The sequence below is a fragment of the Arachis duranensis genome, chromosome 5 (genome assembly GCF_000817695.3).
Source record: "Arachis duranensis cultivar V14167 chromosome 5, aradu.V14167.gnm2.J7QH, whole genome shotgun sequence".
Taxonomy (NCBI): Eukaryota; Viridiplantae; Streptophyta; class Magnoliopsida; order Fabales; family Fabaceae; genus Arachis; species Arachis duranensis.
In genome coordinates, this window is record NC_029776.3 from 31,438,418 (window position 1) to 31,455,197 (window position 16,780).

The window sequence follows — 16,780 nt, forward strand, 5'->3', positions numbered from 1 at the left end:
TGCTTCTTACTAAGGGTGGTGAGAAAAAATTGCAAAGACTTTTATATATTCAATAAGCTTTCATATTAACAAGTAATATGTTAAAAGCAATGCAGGAATAACTAAACCAAGGCCACCCCTCCAAGGCAGATGGACTTGTGTTAGTTGTAGCAAAAGGTTTGGTTCCACAGTTACATGAGTCTATAATTGTTGGCACACCTAACGATCGAGATAAAGCTTCCAACCTAATCTATAATTCACATTAGCACTAGAAAGGAGAGAATCTCCACTTAGTGAGTTCTTTTCATCGATAATCAGACACGTCTTAGCAATATAAGTCTAGTCGCTTAAAACATACATTAAGGTATCAAAATATTAGACCTTTCTGCTTTAACAATCATAAAGGCCAGCCTATAGGACCCTGGATAGATGCATATGTGCTGGCATAGTGATGGTGTGGAGACTAGTTGAAGGATATAACGTCCATCCATTTCAACTATGACTTCACATCCACAATCCTGTCCCTTTGTTTGTGAAGGACTAGATAATCTTCAGTGCAACCCTCATCCTAATGGTGTTGGAGTTAGTCTACATTGTCAGTGATAAAAAAATTTAAGAATACTAACACAAAATTGAATCACAGAATTTTAAAATTACATTTTTGCCGAAGTTAGTGTTAAATTTGCAGTAAGTTGGCATTTATTTAATAAGCGAAAAAATTAATAGAGTTCAAAATAACATGTGCTTTATACCATGTGTGAGAAGATCCTAGGGGTGAAGCCTCTCTCCATACTACAGCCAGTATAGGCACCAAACTCCAATATCAATGTTGGAAAAAATTAAAGGAAGGCGGATAAGATACTTAGATCGAAAATGTTATGCGCAGTGCATTTTAGAAAGCACCAACAACACATACAAAGAGAAATGCATCTAGAAATTTTGATATACAGCGGTCGAATCTTATACAAATCTTTTAATTATTTTTTTGTGTTATTTTTTGAATTACATAAAAGTTATTTATGCATGATATGTAATTACTGAATTGCTCTTGTTTAAAGATTTTGTCAATATATATAGAATAAAATATAGATTTTTGTTTTTGAAATTTTATTTTCGATACAAGAATTGCATAATAGAAACGTAACGATATCAATAGTATTCTTTAAAATTACAAGGCACCAATACTGTTATGGTATGTTTAGTTAAGAAGTTGTTGCATATCTTTTTAATTAAGATTAGTTCTTTTAAAGTTTTAAAACTTGAAAATAAAATATAAATGAAGTCAAAGGTACTGGTACTCTTATAAAATACAAAATACAACTTTCAAATTAAAACTATAGTCGAAATAAGATATCATAAAAAAGTTGGGTAAAAGCTTTATTTCCAACAATTTACGTTTAGAAGAAAACTTAGTATTTTTTATAAGACAAAAATATCCAAAATAGACAATACAATTATTAAAACAAAATTATGTAAATTATTATACCAGTAGAGATAAGTATATAAAAATTAATTTCAAAAAATATAAAGACTCTAGTGTATGATATGAAATTGATTAAATTAAAATATCTGTGAAAGAAATAACTGAAAATTAAACCCATCACATTATTACAAATAATTACATATGAAGTAATTAATAAATATTTTTTATGTTATCAAACACGCGTTATATATATACTTCTTCAAAATTTTCGGGGAGCCAAGGCAACTAATTGCCCCTTTGGATTCGTCCCTGCATACAAGTCAATATTAGGATGCATCTAATTGTGGCCACAACAAAGTCAATAATACTTTAACAAATTAAATGTTACTTGGAGCAATGAGCCAATGACTGATGTATCATTATTAATTTCCAAAATATATACGTGTTCCTAAAAAAACTACATTAAAGTTCCAACAAAAAATTGAAGCATTCAACAAGTAATTACAATTTTCATGTATTAGCTTTGGTGAAACTCCAGATGGATAACTTAATGGCAAGGGCACATAAACAATAGATTAAGTCAAGATAGTTAAAATCAGGATTTAACTCGCGGAACCGCATGAATATTCAATTTTTCCTCTCCCTCTCGTCTCATTTATGCTTCTCGTCTTTCAGGATACAGCTTCATGTGTGATACAAAATTTTACAAAATCACAACTCGATAAGTACATTGAATAGTATCAAGTAATACCACGGTGAGTGAGTTATCATTCCCATGAAGATTAAAGAACTAAACAACAATGATTAATTGATTATTGTAATTAGACAAATCAAAATCAGAGGAATGAAGGAATTAAACGTGAATAGAGGCAAATAAAATAGCAAACAGTGAGTGAAAACAATAATGGAGAGAATGTTAAGGTTTCAGAAATGTTCACTCTTTAGGAAAATAATCTTTGTGTTCATTTATTTGAGGCATGCAGAGATCAATCACGATAAATCATAAATAATCAAATTCCAATTCTTTGGCAATTCAATTTCTCTTTAACCTAATTAATCACTAATGTCTTAGTCAATTATTTAAGTAAATAGGTGAAGCACAATTCTGATTTAATTTCAAATAAGATTAAAAAATAGTTCTTAGGTTGACTTATATGTCACTTATCCAAACTAGAGAAATTGAAAATCATAAAGCGTCGCACGCTCTTTGAAACACTATTCCTAGTTAAATAAAAAAGTCGTGAGAAAGAATTTTCAAACTAATTCTAATATTACTTTTTCCAAAACAACATTTAGAATCCAAAATGGAGTTAGAATATTTTTCAACAATTTTAAATTTTTAGGGATGTAGAACGAAAACTCAATCATGAAATAGATCAAAGCATAAACATCAAATAAGGTAAAACACTTAGATTAATAATCCATAAAAAGAGAAATAGAGCACCTAATCTTAACCGAGGAGATTAGTAACTCATAATGTGCTTGAAAATAAAAAAAAAACATTGAAATAAAAACGACCGAAGGTCCTGTCAAAGTGTCTTCAGGAACTTTTTATACTTAATTCTAAAATCAAACCTAAAATTCAAATTCAAAATTCATTAAAACAAAACCAAATCAAATTTCCCTAATTAATCTTCAATTCTCTTTGTAATTTAGGTTTAAAGCTTGGTGATTCAATTCTTCAGCATCATGGGCTTGGAGTGGTAATTGGGCTTGTCAACTTAGCGTGTGGAACGCCAACTTTTGACTTGGAAAAATCTTCGAAGGTGTGTAAGAATGGCACACCTCTTATGATTGGCATGTGACATGCCACAAAAATTGGTCCTTGGGAGTGTCCATCCCTGACATGTGGCACGCTCAAACTTGGCGTGTTGCACGCCACTTTGTGTCTTGGCCTAGAGTGTCCACCTTGAAGTTAGTCCCCTGGAAGTGTTAATTCTTGGCGTGTTGAACGCCCACCCTTGGCGTGTGACACGCTAACTTCTTGTTTGCTTTGGATGTGGCCATCAAAGGTGTATGGTATGCCCACCTTGCTAGCGTGTTACACACCACTTCTTGGCTTGGAGTTGGGATGTCATGGACGGCGTGTGGCATGCCCCCTTGCTCCTTTCTTCTTGTGACTTTTGGTGCCTTTGAGGAGTTGGCCCAGTGTGCCACACCCTTCACTAGCGTGTGGCACGCCACTTCTTTGATTTGGATATAAGGACGTCTTGCATGCCCAGTGTTCTTCCTCCTACGAAGTGCTCCTCCTTCATGATTTTCTTTACTTATGCTTTGCTTCTCTTTTTTTATTATTTTCCTACACATATCAAAGCTCAAAATAACTCCAAGAAATATTAATTAAAGCATAAAAAATCTCAATTATAACAAGGAAAAATCACTAACTTTATTCAAGAAAATAATAAAGAATACAACTAAAGATGTTCATGTATCAGTGCGAAATTGCCGAAAAAAAATGCTCAAATACTAGAATCACAAGTTTTCAGCGAGGTTGAGTTCCAATTTGAAGAAAGTCTCCAGCAGCAGTGTTTTTGGCCCAAATTGCAACCAAATCAACCTCAATGGTCCAATCTGAAGTTAAGGAAGTAAATTCCCACAAATTCTCTCTTTTAACAATTTACCCTAGCAATTTATCCTCAATCCATGGTGACTTTTTAGTTTTTCAAATTTCACCTCACTCAATCTGTTACTTTTCCTCTTTTAAAATTTTGAAAATCGCCAAATCGGAGTGTTGGTTGCGTTACCATGACTCGTGGATATTGCGTGACTTCGAGCCTATGACTACCACTGCATTACTATGACTCCGTGACCATAAGTGTATCTCTAGCTCTCTCCGACTGTGACTACATTGGAAGGTTGCTGAGTTGCTGTCTCTGGCTCGCTGCTAGTTGTTTCTCTCTTCACCTCCCATGTTGTGTGATTTTAGGTAAGCCTTAAATCTCTTTTTCTCCCTCGATTGTTTGATTTCACTACTTCATCCCTTTGTTTAATATCTCAAATTCTTAATTCTCTAAGATCAACCGCTCAAGTATTCAATGTTGAGGAAAAAAGTATCTCTATGGCTCTATTACAAAGTGAACGATATGCTCTATGAATGATGATTTTAAATTTTAAATTATGGTGGTACTTAGGATTCTAATTCATGTGTTTATTATTGATTATATTGCAGGTTAAATTGCTTTTTTATGTTTTCTTATTAGTGGTTTGATTAAGTTACTAATTTTCTATTGCATGCTTATATAGTTTTATTGCTAAGAATTTGTAAATTGTTATTCTTTTATCGGTTACTTCCCCTATTGTATGTATAATATTGCTAATGCTAAGAATGAATGCATTATGATTTGAAATGAACTGAAATAAATAATTGAATCTTTTTGAAAAAAAATATTACTCTATTTTGGTGTCGTATAAACTTGTGATTTGTGAATTTGTGTTTTGATTTGTAAGTTGAGTAATGAATTTGTGTTATAACTTGTGACTTTTGATTTGTTATGATATATATTAGTTATAGTCTTATAGATAATATTTAAAATTTATTTTATTATTTGTGAAATTAATTTTTGCTATCAAATTTTTCATATTTTTTTATATTTTACGAGTCACATTTACATTTCGTTTTACGATTCAACGAATTATTATTTTGAACTAGGTTAGCAAGTCATAGGGTACAATGGATTTTGTTACAAACCTGTCGACGCCATCAGGAAGACCAGCATGGTATTGAAACTTTCCCTAGTTGGCCGGGTCTGGAGTGACATGCCTGAAGTTAACTAAGTTATGATTCAGCATGAAGAGTTTTCCCAACATGCGACAATAGATTCACACACAAAATTTCATAACGTTAGGCAATCGTTGCTACCAACTTTAATGAACCCAATCATCTTTTTCGTGGACATTGTTGCAAAATGTTAACAAAAATGGAAGATCCCCCATCCACCCAACCAGATAAAAAAATGTGTTCTAGTACATTATCATGTATAGTTATGTATAATCATAATCTGAAGGACACGTCAAAATAAAATCACTCTTAGAAGGCATGTACTCACAATCTTAGTCATGTTGGCCTCCCTTCTAACCATGATCTCGGAGGTCTTGTTGACATAAAATGCGTAACCTTAACCGATTTGACATCCAACATCATCAAGTATCCATGATCAGCTAGCTCCAATATCGGGACAAATACCTAAGAAGACAACAATTGATTCAATCGTAGAGTTTTTAACTTTTAACCCTGAATAAAGTAGCATAGCTAACATCTAATTAAATCACCCAAGGCCTTACATAATGCAGATAATTTGTTTTTGGCATCCATGGGAGTGTATAGGCCGCCTCAAGTTGGTCAAAGTGGGTGTTGCAAAAAACATCTGCAGCAAAGTTGGACGATAGGTACCATATACGAGGAGCTATAAGTTTCGACGCAACCATCGAACCTACCATGCAAGCTTTGTTTATGAGCTGAACAGGAAGAACTAAAAGATATATCAGCGTTATTCAACAGGAAGAAAATTGTTCATTGAAAAAACGAATTTAGATTCAATATAATTGTTTGAAAAAAATTGCATAACTTACATCAGAATAGGGTGACTACGGTGGAACAAGTGACATGAAAACTCCCTTTGGAATGATGAACTTATGATACCTGAAGAAGGTCTCCTAGTTAAGGCCATGAAATTTGTTGTGGTCATCAATGGACCTAATTTTTCGAGATGTTTATAGAAGCGGGAATATTTTTTTTGTAGAGAAAATTGCACTCTCCTTGAGAGATGCTAAAATGACACTCCCTCTCATCTAATTGTTAAATGTACACTCTCTTCCCTTATAATTGTTTAAAAACTTCCTCTTTAACCATTTTTTAAATTTTTGTGTTAACTAACCCCAACTTTACCTATTTTTTAAGAAAAAATAATTTATTTTCTACAAAAATACCCTTTAGCAAAAATTTTATTTTTGTTATTAATTTTTGTTTACTAAAATATCCTTTAACAAATTATTTTTGTAGTAATTAAATTATTTTTTTATGAAAATATCCTACAAAATATTTTTTAATGATTAAATTATTCTTTTACTAACATATTGTTCAATAATTTTTTAGTTACTATATTGTGATTTTACAGAAATTTTAGTTAACATTTTTTTTTAAATTTGTTATTGATCTCATAATATCAATGCATAGTATTTCAACATTAAATTAAAAAAATTCCTTGTGAGATTAATAGTGAAATAAAGAATATTAAACCAAACTTGTATAACCATGTTTAATAATATGCATTAATATCGTGAGATTAACAGTAAAACATAAAAAAAAATTTAAGAAAAACTTTGGTAAAATTACAATTTAGTTACTAAAAAATTATTGTAGGATATCGAAGTAAAAAATAATGTAATCATAAAAAAATGTTGATGGATATTTTGGTAAAAATATAAATTAATCACTAGAAAAATAATTTGTTAAAGATATTTTAGTAAAAAAAATTTATTAACAATAATAAAATTTTTGCTAAAAGGTATTTTTGTAAAAAATAATTTATTAAAAAAAAGATAGAGATAATGTTAGTTAACACAAAAATTATAAATTGGGTTAAAAAGGAAAACTAAATAGTTAGCCAAGGGGACAATGACATAGTTTAGATTGTTCATATGCCAGATGGTGTTTCTTCCTACAACCATATGTGGCCAGTGTTGTTTGCTCCATAATAAATCTCTTTTTTGGAATTGGTCTAAAACCCATTCCAAATGCTTGGAAATAAATTGGTGGAGAAATTAGTGCACAAAATTTTAACGTATATAAGCTTAGAGACGTCATATCAAAACTTTAATCGCGTTGGGGATGAAAACTCACCATCAGCATAGAGTTACCATTGTTCTCGAATGCATGTCTATGTTGTCTGGTGGGGTTACTTTGTCTTATAACTGGCCTTGTAGGAGGCACGAACGAGGCAATTGATGTTAGTATTTTCTTAATGGTGGATGACCGCATCCATTATGAGGTTGTCATCTCGACACGCTCCATTTAGGCAACTTAGGGAACCTTGCGGGAGTTGGCGTCAAAGAGTAATGACCTAATGTTGTCTCGAACTGGTTCCACAGCGGAAGATGCGCCAGTGATAAATCTATATTTTATGATAATTTTTGGGTTGAAAAGAGTGGATTTTATTAACTTATCTTACACTTATTCATGAAAAATGCATGCTTTTAAGAATTTCTCCTAATTGTGCTTTGGTGTTAAAAATATGCTTTTCGGACCATTAAATTGTCAAAATTTAATTCACTTATATCCAAGGTTCTGAAAATCGGACTTGTCATCAAACCGTTTTAGTCACTGGTTCACTAGTTTACTGGTCCAACCGGTTCAACTATGGTTCAACCGGAAAAAATCGTTTTACAATAAAATAATAAATAAATTATAACTATATGAGCATAATTAAGTCACAAAATTACATAACACAACAGCAGCATATTAGTATTACTCTCCCAGCACTTAATACAAAATTGTGGAGTACTAGAATGTAGAATCCATCTCAATTTCCACTATAATACAAAATTGAAAAAGAACTTTTAAAGAGAAAATACAGCTATAAAGCACTTAATTAATATTAAAGTCAGGCAAATTGACAAAACACACAATCCTGAGCTAAATAATCAAATAATCATCTACAAATTTAACAAAAACACAAATAATCAACTACAAATTTAACAAAAACACAAAGTAGCAGCAGCACAGCCGAACCAGAACCCAGAAATCAAATAACCATTCAATGATTTCAACAAAAACACAAAACAGCAGCAGCGCAGCAGAGCCACAAAAAAATTAGTGGTTCGTTCCATTTGCTTCAAGTGTATTGCTATAATTAAAAATTGATACCACACAACAATACAGTTTGGCACAGTCTAGTATTTCGCATTATGGCATAACTAACTCAACAATAATGTAATCAAACACATCTCATGGACCTTTTCAGTCTCATAATCATCGTACAACTCCGCAACAACTTGCCCGCAGTCAATGAGACCAATCATAGAATTAAATTTGCTTTTCTTTATCTCCTCACTACAACAACCATGTCAGTGTGGAACAATCAATCATTTACTAGTTCACTGTACTTTCAAATGCAAACTCACATGGTTATCTCAACTACCGGAAGCTCCGATATCGATTGCGCTGAGTCAAGCGAGTTCTCCACGAGCTCTCTAACAGTAGTATAAAGAGATTTTCCTGGCTGATGTGAAATCCACATAATATAAATACAAACAAATCACAAAATTAATAGAAACATAAAAATCAGACACGCCACTCCTACATTATCAAATCCTGCAATGTTCTTGTTCTCAGCAAAGAATTTCGGGGAGATTCTGCAAATTTGAACAAAGACATAAAACCCTATTATCAATATAATCATTCAATGATTTGTTGATTTCAGAACAAAGAGTCAGAGAATAAAACAAAAAACGAAGAACAAGTGCACACCAAAGTCACTGACCATCGAGAGGGCGACGAGCAGGACGAATCCAATGGAGGATGGGGAGAACTTACTTTCCCATCAGGCACTGAAACAACAGACTCAGTTCCAGAACAAATAATCACCCTAACCTTCAAATCAATAACTATTTCAACAAAAATTCAGAAACATCATTCTCAAAAATTAAAAAATGGCAGCAGCAGGCCAGCAACATAACAAATCCATTTCAACAACACAAAACCAATGATTTACGTCATTTCAGATTCAGAAATCACTAATTATCAGACATTCAAGTTTCAACACAGACTCAACAGAGCATAAAAGGGAATCACTAAATAGTGCCACTAACCTTCAATTGAGAGCAAGATGACGCGGCGACACCACGGCAAGCATCTCGAACTCGAAGCCTCGAACAACGAAACTAGAAGAGGACGCGATGTCGACGTGCCGATCTAGGGATTTGGTTTGGAACAGGGGGGAGGAGGAGGCTGCGGAGGCACCTACAACGACAAGCGGCGGCGTCGAATCCATTGAAGAGGCTAGGTTTTTGGTTTGGGTTCTGAATTCTTGAAGAAGCTAGGGTTGGTGAGTGGTGAGAGACTGAGGGCATTTGATTCGCAAAGGCGTTTGGGGGAGGGGGATGAGTGATACGGCGTGGGTTTGTTTTTTTAAGAAGCGGCCGGTTTCCTGTCCGGCCCAACCGGCCGATTTTTGGCCGATTTGCCGGTTTTCTAACGGTTTTGAAATCGGCAGTTTTAGAAGGAGGACCGGACCGTTTCTCTCACCGGTTCCTGGTTCAACTGGTTCAACCGGCCAGTTTGGTCCGATTTTTATAACATTGCTTATATCCCATTCGATGTCTTGATGTGTTTGTTGAGTGATTTCAAGTTTAGAAGATAAGAATGACTTGAAGAAGTGGAGAGAAAGCATGCAAAAGTGGAGAATTTATGAAGAAAATGAGTTTTGGAAATTTGTTAGGTTGTGCGTACACATGGGTCGTGCACTATGCATCTCTTCCTTGTCTCCGTCATCCCTCTAAGAAGTTCCAATGCACTTGTTGTTGAAAGCCACTTTGCCTACGACCCCGCCATTTGCAAGGAAGACTGTGCACATCTTTGCATTCGCATACTGTGACAAACTCTTAATGCCTACGTCAACGACTGCAACTTTTGTCTCCTTCTTCGGTGAAAAGAGAGGTTCATAGAGATCGCTCAAGATTTAGCATCCATGGAAACCAGGTTGAACAATCTCACTCGGTACAATAACGCACTTAGGATGGCACTTTACAGAACCAAAAACACCTGCCATGGCTCGGTTGACAATGCAACTTCTAACGACAGTGCATGCACGGGATAGCAAGCATATATTCGGGGAGTGTAAGAGCCGGAGTTTTCACGTAGAACCACTTAATCAGAATAGAATAATTCAATTACTCGGAATAGGTTCAAAAATATAAAAGTGATTTTTTTAAAAATATAAACGTGAGATTCGGATTTTGTGGATTTTTCTAAGTGGAAAAATGTTCTCTTTTGAAAATTTTCGCGTAAAAATGCATACCGATAGATTAGCCGGCAGTACCGGCTTAAGTCTATCTAGTATTACATGAGAGAGAATAAAATAGTAGAAAATCTTAGAAAAGATTTTGAAATAGCAAATCGAGCACTTATTCTAAAGATTTTGACCCAAAGTCAGGCCAAACGAAACAAAAATGTTACGCGGTTGGATCGGGCTCAAGTTGAGTCCAAGCGCAACATATAAAAGAACATTTTAATGAGCTTTCAGCTTATTTTTCAATACACACACAAAGAAAGGGGCGCTAGTTTTGAAGAGAAGTGAGGAAGAGGAAGAGCACTATTTATCTCCTCCTTCTTTTCACCTTATCTTGAGTTACGGAGCTTCGATTGACAAGCCGTTTGTGGCCACGCGAAGCTCTTGTTGAGCTCTTTGCTTCTATTTAAATAAAGTGTTAAGAAACTTACTCTTTCCTTCCCATTTTCTCTGCCCTATGTCATTTTCGAAAATGGCTTGTTGGGTTGTTGAGTTTCCTTGTGTTCTTGTTGTTTAGGTGAAATCTAGCTTGGGTGAGTAGTGAGTTTTATCCCAAAACTCATTGGATAAGGTAAGATGTTACTAAACCCTTGTGTTTAGTTGAATGTCATAAACCTAGCTTTGATTCTTGTTGTTTTGCATGATATAGAGTGTTCTTGGTGTTGATTGGTGTTGGCTGAAGACTTGAACACTTGTGGTAAAGTGGTTTTGTGCATAAGGATAATCGGCCAAGATATGGTTTTGGTTTCCTTTATGTAGTATATAATGTTTTGTGAAACTTAGGCTAGTGGCCTTTAAGATAGGTTTGAATAATGTGGTTGTATGATTAATTGTATATAAATGCTATGTTTGATTGTGGTTTAGATGGAGGTTGTATGAGTTTGAATATGATGATAAATATATATATATGTTGGTAGATGATGATTATTGATGAGTATGTTGCCTTGATGAGTTATAATGTTGGGTGTTGGTGTTAAAGATGATTATTGATGATGATATAGATTATTGGTTGTTGTGGTTCTTGTTGAGAATGGATGATTGAGAATTTGGTATGAATTTAGGAAGAATTGAAGTTGAAGGAGGGGCGTATTGAGAGTTTTTGATAGTTAGGTGATTGATAAATGTTTGAGGAGTGTCTATAATGATTTTGGGGTTGTTTTGAGTATGTTTGAGTTGGTTAGGTTTGGAAGTTTTGGAAAATTTGAGAATTATCTCATTTGGTAAAAACCTATTTTTGATGAACTTTGGTAGATCATAACTTAAGCCTCATTTTTTGAAATTGGTTGAAAATTATTTTAAATTAAATATTATTTAAAGAGCTTTAAATTGATATAAATTTTGAGGAAAATAGAATTTTGTAGAGGAAGTTATAAACGTTTAAAGTTTGGGGTCTAAAATTAAAATTTCTGCAACTTAACTTTTTTGGACTCTGATATACATGCGTACGTGGACCCATGCCTTATATGCGAATGGTGGCCTCTGTCCAGTACTCCTGCGTAGATGGCCCAAGTATGCGTACGCAAAATGGCCCAATTTTCATGTATGTGTATGCAAACATATTGTATGCGTACACGGATGTACCTTTCTCACCGCGTGCATACGCATAATAGGGGTGTACGTACGCACAACTCCTGTTTTACTGAAAATACATTTTTCTTCACTTTTAAGGGTTTGCTAGTTTTTCAAACTTCTTTAACTTCTCTTTAAGACTTATGGTTAATAATTAGACCCTAAGACAAGTGAAGATGGGTTAGTTAATTTGAATTGGTGATTTTCTTTGAAGAGTTTAGAGCCAGTGACTTAGGCTTTGGAAGGTTTATGGTTGAGATTAGTGAATGTGGTGTGATGAGGTATTTTCTTTGACGAGGCTTTGAGATTTGGAATGATGATGTCGTATTTAGGAAACTTGAGGATTGATGATGGTGATAATGAGATTGGAACTTGAGAACCTGGAACAGGATGATGATTTTGTTGAATAATGAGAGTGTGCAGGGCAATATATCCCTGGCGTAGCAGATCTTCTGCTGCAAGAGTGAGCCGGGCACTATATCCCTGGGGAGCAGTTAGTATTGACAACCTTTCTGCCGCATGAGTGAACAGGGCAATATATCCATGGCGTAGCAGATCCTCTGCTGCAAGAGTGAGCCAGGCACTATATCTCTGAGATGTGCATTATATGATAGTGTGCATGACACTATATCCCTGGCGTGGCAAAAAGACAACATCATCGGAGATGTGTTGGGTTGGCATTTTGAACCGACAAGTGATATCACAAGCCAAACTAGGATAGACATTCATCATATGCATCTTTTACTTGCTTGTTTGCTTTGATTTCTTGAGTTATGCCTATTTGAATAATATGTCTAAATGCTAGTTGGCTTACCTGTTATACCTGAATATTAATTGTGCTTTACTTGGTTGCATTAAATGTGTTTTACTGGCGTTAAGGAGGATCGGGAGACGGTGGCGATGGGATCGCACGGAGGTTAGGTTGGCGAAGGCTGTGGGATATGCAGTGTGATTAGTATTAGTTAGAAATTTTCTAAGTTTAGATAATCCTGTTTATGGTGTTTAGTTTAAGTTATTTATTTTTTTTAAGCTTGAATATCTGTTGATGCTAAGTTCTAGGATTGTCTTTGGCTTCCCGAAACCTTATATCTTATATATTGAGCACTGTTACCATATTGAGAACCTCCGATTCTCATACCATTGATGAACCACTATTTTATGGTTTATTTTGTATTGAATTAAGTAGATTTTGTCAACTATTCTCACACTTATTCATGTGAATTGCATGTTTGTAAGATTCCTTCCTAATTTTGTGCTATGATTGAAAACATGCTTTATAGGCCTTAAAATTACTAATTTTTAATTCTTTTTTTTACCATTCAATGCCGTGATGCGTTTGTTGAGTGTTTTCAAAGTTATAGAGCAAGAATGGCTTAGAGGATGAATATGAAGCATGCTAAAGTGGAAGAACCACAAGAAATTGAAGATTTAAGAAGCTAGCTTCGACGTGTACGTGTGGCAAGTGTCACGTGCCTTAGTAAAGTGAATACGTTGGGGGTAATTTTCAGGCTGCTTTTGGCCCATTTTCAAGCCCGAAAATGAAGAGAAGAGGCTGGGAAGTGAAGCTGGAGAACCAATCATTCAACCATTCCATTAATTCATACACACACTTTAGTTTTAGTTAGATGTAAGATTCTAGAGAGAGAGAGAGGCTCTCTCCTCTCGCTAGGTTTTAGGGTTTCTTCTTTTATTTTCAATCTCATCTAGGTTTAGGTTCTACTTTTTATATTGATTCAAGTTCCTCTTTTAATTTCTTGTTGTTACCTCTTTGCTTTCTTAGTTTTATATGTTGTTTCCTTTATCTTGTTGCTTTATTGTTCATGACTCTTTGTTGATTCCAATTTCCTTTTTATGCACTTTGAGATATTTTATGTTTATTGTCGCTTTCTTTAATTTGTTGTTATTGTTTTCTTGCAATTGTTAGTCTTAGATTTTACTATTTCTTGTTAATTTTCTATATTTTTATTTTGTGTCTTCCAAGTGTTTGAAAAAATGCTTGGTTGGATTTTAAAATAGATTTTTGTGTTCTTAGTTTGGATTGAGTAATTTGGAGACTCTTGAATTGTCAAAGTCTCTTGTTGATTGGTGATTGAAAGTTGCTAGTTGGCTTGAGCTTCACTAAATCTAGTCTTTAATTAGGACTTCTGAACTTAAGTTGATTTTGCTCACTTGACTTTTCTTCAATTGTTAGAGGTTAACTAAGTGAAATAAAAAGGTAATTACCATCACAATTGACGATGATAATGAGGATAGGAATTCCAATTCTCAACCCTTGCTAGAACTTTTCTTAGTTGTTAGTTTATTTTCCTGTTATTTGCATTCCTTGTTCAACATTCAAAAGCCCCAAAATATTTTTCCATAACCAATAATAAGTACACCTCCCTACAATTCCTTTGAGAGACGACCCAAGGTTTAAATACTTTGGTTATTTTTATTAGTTTGCATTGTGACAAACAAATTAAACGTTGACTGAGGATAATTTGTTATTGGTTTAGAACTATACTTGCAACGTGATTTTTTTGAGAAATTCTTTACCGACATTTATCCTCCGTCAACCATATGTTCTTGTTGTTTTTTAGACGTAGGTCGCAACCCACCTCAGTGAGTTGCAGATGGTGACAGAGTAGAGGATCTTTTGTTATCTTTGTATTTTGATTTTTATGTTGTAGTTCTCTCACTTTTGTTGTCATACTATGTTGCATTAGAGGCGTACTTTGAGAGATAAGTTGTATACACTGTTTAACTCAAAAACTCTGTTATGTCTGTTTATAACTAGTTGGCCTAAACTCCGCGGGCTGCAGATGGCACTCTATGACTCGTGCTTTGTAAATCCGCTTCCATGCGATTTTGAGCTTTTATTCCTTCATCGAGCTTCTAGTATTATTATTTTCTTCAATATTTACTATTGTTTGAGCTTTAGAACTGTCGTAATGCTTTATTATCCTTCACTTTATGTCTAGAGGTAAGGTTTAAGATAACCGGAGTGTTATAGAGAGCATTAGGTCAATTTCTACAAGTCATTTTCCACTCAGTCCTGCCACAGAACCGTTTCTTTTCGATTTACCACTCTTAAAACTCCTCCTATATTGTCAAAATCTAACTGTAGTATCAAATCTTCTCTTCCTAGTATGAAAAGCTTAATGGCATCTTTATCAACGATGTCTATCATATTAATGCTAATTACCATGTCCATAATGATCTTATCCATCTACCGTTGTTTTGTATTTTTATTTATTCTCATATAGTCATTCTTCTTATATCATACACCTTTCTAAATTCACAAATGCATTCCCACATAAGCATAAAAAATTTCAACCATACATTTAACAAACCTAATCACCAAAAGCATATATTTAACAAGCCTAATCACCAAAACATAACAAGTATTTGATCTAATACAAATTTATACATATTAATCAAAGAGTTCCTGATTACATGTAATGCATTCGTATTAATTACCAATATATTTTACTACTTTACGTAAAATACCTTACAACTTTCTTTATTTATTGTTCGGCGTTAACAACCTTCCAAAACCTAAGACAATTATTCTACTATATTGGACTCTATTAAATTCTTTCTCACTCAGCCCACTCCACGCGTTAAATTTCAAAAAAATAAAATAAAATAAAACAACATACATCAGCCTCTTACTAGCAACCCATTTAACGAATAGGCCCATTATGTTATACATACCGACACTACAAGATTTTTGTTTATTTGTGGCAGTTTTTTCTCTTATTTGTGGAGGTTTATAACCCCCACCGAATAATTTGTGAGAGTTCTTAAAACCCCCAAAATTTGAGGTGCCACGAGATTTTTTGTGGAGATTTTTAAAAACCTCCACAATCTATTCAGTGTGGGATTTTGTGTGTGTTTAGTGGGGTTTTATATTGAACTTTTATGGCAGTTCTTGGTCAATGTTTGTGGTGATTTAAAACTCCCACAAAAAGACTTTTTCGTTTTAAAAATAATAACTATTTTGTAGAGGTTTCAAATCAGTCAATATAATTTTTAAAAATTAATCTATATTATTATTACACTACTAATCATTTATTATTAAAAAGAAATACTTTAAAACAAAATATAGTACACTACCATCATTTTCCAATCACATTATTACAACTACAAAATATTAAAAATAACATGATAAAATACAGACTTATGTCCAAACTCTTAAACAATGAACATAACTATAGAATATAACTATAGAAGAGATTATAACTATAGAATATTAGTCCATAAAGCTGCATGAGATGACATAACCATCAATAGACAGAAAAACATATCTTCAATTGCAAATAAAGTTAAGAAACTAGAAACACATTATACAAATGCCACATGAGAGTCAAATCCCAGAGATAAAAGTCAAAATACTGCCTAAGTTTTTATTTCAGGGGTGTATAGTTCTTAAAATATAATTAATAACAAAAAAAAACGCAGACAAATCGTTAGTTATTCAAGAAAGTTAAACATTACCGTGTTATTTGCTTGCAGTAGAGACTGTCGCTATGTATGCAAATCTTGAAGAATAGAAACCCCAAGATCTTCTGTATCAAATATTGTTCTTCTACTATCCTCAATACATTTCTTTAATTTTGATTGAAAGAACTCTTGATGATTCTAAATTTCAAATATAGAAGTAATCAATTCATCATGACCTCTTATACTCCATACTCTAAGACTATCTATTCTAGTATAAAGTTTCTATATTTTGATTAGTTTTTTCTTAGATGTTTCATCCTATTATATATGTGTATTCCTCCCCTGATAGAAAATGACTTGTATTTCATAATATATATAT

General features: G+C 33.6%; 1 long non-coding RNA gene across 1 annotated transcript; it reads right to left on the bottom strand.

Annotated features, from left to right (window-relative positions):
* Window positions 1-8,417: 8,417 nt before the first annotated feature.
* Window positions 8,418-9,485, bottom strand: LOC107489054 (uncharacterized). The gene is made up of 3 exons (XR_008009639.1): window positions 9,209-9,485; window positions 8,881-9,004; window positions 8,418-8,752 (listed from the first exon to the last, which is right to left on the bottom strand). It is a non-coding gene; the product is annotated as an uncharacterized LOC107489054 (long non-coding RNA).
* Window positions 9,486-16,780: the final 7,295 nt, after the last annotated feature.